The sequence below is a fragment of the Hyla sarda genome, chromosome 2 (genome assembly GCF_029499605.1).
Source record: "Hyla sarda isolate aHylSar1 chromosome 2, aHylSar1.hap1, whole genome shotgun sequence".
In the NCBI taxonomy this organism is placed as follows: Eukaryota; Metazoa; Chordata; class Amphibia; order Anura; family Hylidae; genus Hyla; species Hyla sarda.
In genome coordinates, this window is record NC_079190.1 from 389900052 (window position 1) to 389906051 (window position 6000).

The window sequence follows — 6000 nt, forward strand, 5'->3', positions numbered from 1 at the left end:
TTGCAGGTGCTGGAGAGGCACAGGTTAGGAAACGCTGCTTAGCTGCCATCAGCAGCCATAAAGAGTCACCTTTTAGTACTGGGCTAAAGTAGTCATGGGATTATAATCTCCTCGAGTTGCTGCATCTAGGTCACTTATGTATAAGGGTTGTGTGATCAGTTCCTAAAAAATGGAATAACAGAGCTCACATTTTGTATAGTTGAAACATAAACTTAATTTCCATGGTTAGCAAGGATAAAATTATGAATTAGATTTTTTACTCAACGTAACAATTGACTAAACATAAGAAAAAAAAAACTAAAGCACTACAGGTATTGCACCAATTAATTGTGCTAACTGTGGTATAGAGAATATTGTGTGTCTCAGTATAACAGCACACATTGCCCCCTTATATCCATGCTGTTGGTATCGATCTTGCTGAATGTGCAATAAAGCTTAAGCATGTTTCTGTGGCTTGCCATCAAAATTGAACATGTGATGGTTCTGTGTGTTATATTGTACTTTATGTTCATTAAGATGTGATATTTTATTACAGATTGTAGATTCATAATTGGCATGACATGTATAGCATGTATAGATCAAAGTGAAATACATTTTTGTTTTGAAACCAGCCTGTTGGCCATGTGTTTTTTGTTTTTTCTTTATTTTATGTGCAGCACAAATAGTGTGGTACCATGATAGCCAGAAGCATATGTGATGGTAAGTACTTTTGCATCAAAAAAAAGACAAAACATAGTTTAGGAACGATAACTTTGCCAAAAAATAAAAATTTAAATTAGCAAGTTTTTGGAGCACAGAGGCCTCTTCATTAGTCAAGTATACAAATAAATGACAAAGACCAGCACAACATTTGAGATATTACACCATGAAATCTGTACATAGAGGAATACATCAAATCAGATAAGATAAAATAATAACACCAAAGATTTGACACTGGTGTAAGGGAAACTCTGGTGACTACTTACAGAAATTACCGTATTTTTCGCCCTATAGGACGCCCCGGCATATTTTAAAGGTGCAAAATCTAGAAAAAAAAGATTCTGCACCCAACAGTGATCTTCAACCTGCGGACCTCCAGATGTTGCAAAACTACAACTCCCAGCATGCCTGGACAGCCGTTGGCTGTCCGGGCATGCTGGGAGTTGTAGTTTTGCAACATCTGGAGGTCCGCAGGTTGAAGACCACTGGTAGGAGGTAATACTCACGTGTCCCCGCCGCTCTGGACCCATCACCGCTGCCCTGGATGTCGCTCCATCGCTGTCGCCGCGTCCCCGTGGTGTCCCCGACGCTCCGGACGTCTTCTTCCACGGGATCCACGCTCTCCGTCGCCGTCATGATGTCACCACGTCGCTACGCACGCCGCTCCTATTGGATGACGAGACGGCGTGCGCGACGACGTGAGGACGTCAAAGGAGAGCACCGGCCATGCAGGGGATCCCGGCACGGAGCAGACACAGAGGAGGCAGGTAACACCTCGGCGGTCCCGAACAGCCCGACTGAGCAGCCGGGTTGGTGTCACTTTCGCTTCAGACGCGGTGGTCAGCTTTGATCGCCGCATCTGAAGAGTTAATACAGGGCATCACTGCGATCGGTGATGTCCTGTATTAGCCGCGGGTCCCGGCCGTTGATGGCCGCAGGGACCGCCGTGATAGGTGTGTATTCGCCGTATAAGACGCACCAACTTCCCCCCCCCAACCCACAGTTTTGGGGAAGAAAAAGTGCGTCTTATAAGGCGAAAAATACGGTAATTTTCTCTTCAAATCTATTCTACTGAGAAATGGCCAGAGAAATGTCTGCCCTTCAGGGGTGTCTAGATTCCTTTGTATTGTACATTTGTGTACATTCATCTTTGGTTGCAATTTCTTTATGGATTCCTTCAGGACACCTTGGAGGAGATTCCACAAAAGGTCACTGTTATTTTAACCCCTTGAGGACAAAGGAATTTTTCATTTTAGCACTTTCATTTTTTTCCTCCTCACTTTTCTAATCATAACTTATTTTTCCACCTACAGACCCATATGAGGCCTTGTTTTTTGCACAACCAATTATACTTTATGGAAGGACAGTGGGTATCTCGGTCCTCTAGGCCAGTGGTCTCCAACCTGAGGAACTCCAGATGTTGCAAAACTACAATTCCCAGCATGCCCGGAGTTGAAGTTTTGCAACATCTGGAGGTCCGCAGGTTGAAGACCACTCCTCTAGGCTATATATAAGAAATCTAGAAGGATATATATGAGATTATGTGATGTTAGAAACCAAGTAAGTGAAGTAGGGAAGATAGGAACCAAGATAGTGAATTGTATTCTAAGTAAATAAGTAAACAGAAATAGATGCAATAAGTATAAGTAATAAACTAGGCAGTGTGGCCACAGGGCCCTTGTGACTCACTACTAATAGATACAATTATACTAGAAAATAAGATAATATAAAACAGTAAAAATATAAAAGTAAGCTGCTTAAGTAGTGTTAGTTCGTGCAAACTGGGCTTTATTCTATAATAGAACCAGCTTATAATCAATAGCTGCCTTTTGTTGATGTATAGTTTTAACAGTAGTTTTAGGGCATGCTGGGATTTATAGTCTCGTGAATTAAGTCTCCGGCAGATAACCGTATGTTGCGTATACCCTCTTAGTGAAATCGTTGGTGATATAGCAGATGATAGTTATAGCAGTTAATGCTTATAGGGTATGCTGGGAATACAGTCTCCGTGAATGAGATCTCCGGCAGGTAGCCGTATAAGGTAAACACTCTTGGTATAATCGGTGGTGGTATAGAAGATAATAAATGAATAGTAGCAGTTAGTGGTAGGCTCCTCTGTTAGCCCCGGATAATAAAGAAGTGATCCGAAAATAGAAAATCGGGTAGATCTTACCCGCTCCTGTATGCTGTTGGCTGGCAGGCCTTGTGGATCCTCTAACTGCAGTGTGTCTGTCTGATGGGGATCCACTAGTTCGCACATGCGGCACTAGCTGATAGCAGGTACAGGGGGATTTGTGGGAAAGAAGTGATTCGTGGACTGCGCCTCTTCCTGGAGGTATGGTTGGTATGTTGGTATGGATGGAAAGGATTGTGGACTGCGCTGCTCCAATAGGTATGATAAGTGATGAGGGATGAGACAGGTGGGACAGCGTCCTCGTGCAGGCCTGGTGGGATATAGGTGATTTACACCACGGATGTATAAAGGCAGTTTGAACAAAATAACGATGGTAATAAAGAGCAGCAATATAAGTCTAAAATAGCTGGACGCATTTGACATCCTTTATTCAGCAGCTTGTGTTAGATAATAGATAGTAATGGTATTTTTACATGGAATTCATAGGCCTGGGAATGGATGTGATTGGTTGTTCCATTCTCAGGGCAGGTGTGTGGCAATAAGTGTACTGAACTTGGTTCCATTTAGGATTGGGGTTAGTAGACTAATTGTAGAAGTCACAACATAAGGACATAGAGATTGAATGGGAATGTGTTTTACATAAAGAATGTATGATATAATAATAATTGGTTAGTGGGCATAAATAACTAGTGAAAATGAGTAGTAAAAATGGTTAGTGAAAAATAATTCTATAAGGCAGTGGATGACAGTATAGAGGTTCAGAGGGAGATAAAAGAAAGGGGAAAACATCTAAATAATAAATGCAAATAATAAAACAAATAAAATTAAAGATAAAAAAAAAAAAATTTGTTTTTATCTTTATTTTCATTTTTTTCAATTTTTTTTCACTTTCACTAAAATTCTCTCTGCATACCAAAGCAGATGTTTTCCCCTTTCTTTGATCTCCCTCTGAACCTCTATACTGTCATCCACTGCCTTATAGAATTATTTTTCACCAACCATTTTTTTACTACTCATTTTCTCTAGTTATTTATGCCCACTAACAAATTATTATTATATTGTACATTCTTTATGTATAACACATTCCCGTTCATTCTCTATGTCCTTATTTTGTGACTTCTACAATTAGTCTACAAACCCCAATCCTAAACAGAACCAAGTTCAGTACTTATTGCCACACACCTGCCCTGAGAATGGAACAACCAATTAAATCTATTCCCAGGCCTATACATTCCATGTAAAAATACCATTACTCTCTATTATCTTACACAAGTTGCTGAATAAAGGATGTTTACAGTGGTGCCCAAACGGTAGCCCTTCAGATGTTGCCAAACTACAACTCTCAGCATGCCTAGACTGCCCAGGCATGCTGGGAGTTGTAGTTCTGTAACATCTGTCCCTTCAAATTTAGCAATTTTCATGACATTTTTGACAATTGCTGCTCTACTTTGAAGCCCTCTAATTTTTTCAAAAAGTGAAAATATGTTCATTTTATGATGCCAACATAAAGTAGACATATTGTATTTGTGAATAAAAATAAAATATATTCGTAATATCCATTTTCCTTACAAGCAGAAAGCTTCAAAGTTAGAAAAATGCAAAATTTTCATGAAATTTCTGGATTTTTCACCAAGAAAGGATGCAAGTAACGCCGAAAATTTACCACCAAAATAAAGTAGAATATGTCATGGAATAACAATCTGAGAATCAGAATATTCAGTAAAAGTGTTTTAGAGTTATTAACGCTTAAAGTGACGGTGGTCAGAATTGCGAAAAAGGGCTCAGTCCTTAAGGGGGTTAAGGTGTTAAACAACTTCACTCTGTGATAAGCCTTGTTGATACATATTTGTAAATAATTTCATATGCTAGAAATTCTTGGCTCCTAAATGCATGACTTCCCTGCAATCTGCTGTTAACTGTCTGTTGTGAGGGGAATTCTTTCTCTAGCAGCAGACAGCCCAAGATGGAACAAAGGATGTGGGGTTTACCTTGTACTATGTGCAGGAGAAAACTTGGACAGGCTTGCCATTGTGCAGCTAAAAAGTCCATCTCTTCCAGTGTGTCCATGCTGTGTCTGAAAGGTATTCATCAAGGCTTCCCTCTTATCACCTATAAACTTCTGTACATCTTTCCTTTGTTGTCAAAATGTTGTCATCATTAGTAGCTATTCAGTACTTTGTCCAGGACTACTTTTATGTAACCCCTTCCTTGCTATAATCCCCTCTCATCTTTCTGAAGCATATCATATTTTTCAGCAGAAGTTCCCTGCTTAGACCAGGGCTGCTTATGTGATGTAACCCCTACCAGTCTGTGATGTTGCTGTTTTCCTTTCTGCTCATATAGCACCTTACAAAGCCAGTGCATCCATATCTCCCCCCATGTTATCTATAACAGTGTACTGTCAATCTTCCCCTAGTAAGGTGCCAGCCTGTCCATTACACTTTCCCCAGCAGTATGTACCATCATGGAATAGCAGAAATAAGTAGGTACTGTCCTGTGCTTAGCCAGATATAGGAAAAGAAGTCCAGGTGTGAGTACTGCTGACAAACAGCCCAGCTCTGGAGTGAGAAATAGTTGTGTACCACAAAGCGGAACCTTAGGGTCCCAATAACAGTAGTGACATCCCAAACATCACCTTGTCACCACTCGGAATGGTTTATGTAAAAATAAAAACATGCAGGCTTTTTAAATTCTTTTGAAAGTACAGGTACACTTTAAGTTTGAGGGTGGTTGTTTGTTTGAGAGGAGAGGGTATATTTAGGAATATTTCCTTTTGCAAACTTTCAGCTATAGGTCCACTACCAAAAAGCACAATATTAATAACGATAGATTTATAGTCTCTGTACTCTTTACAACCGCCGTGCGGATACATGCCATCACTTCCATGAAGTCAGTCCTGCAACTGATGAGGTATTAGGTAGGTCAGGACTATATCCACCTTTTCCAGCTCACTGGAGCACCTGAAAGCTGAACTAATTTTATGCAGGAAAAGTCATCAACTGCCGAGCCGAGAAATTCGTGACTAATCTAATCACTGTAACCTCATTCATCTCTAGTATTAAGTTTGTGCTGGGAAAAATATTCCTGCAATGTATTTTAAGGTATTTAACAAAATGTCTACAAAGCTTTCTCATGGCTAAACTAGTGTTTTGGGGTGTTTTTATTTT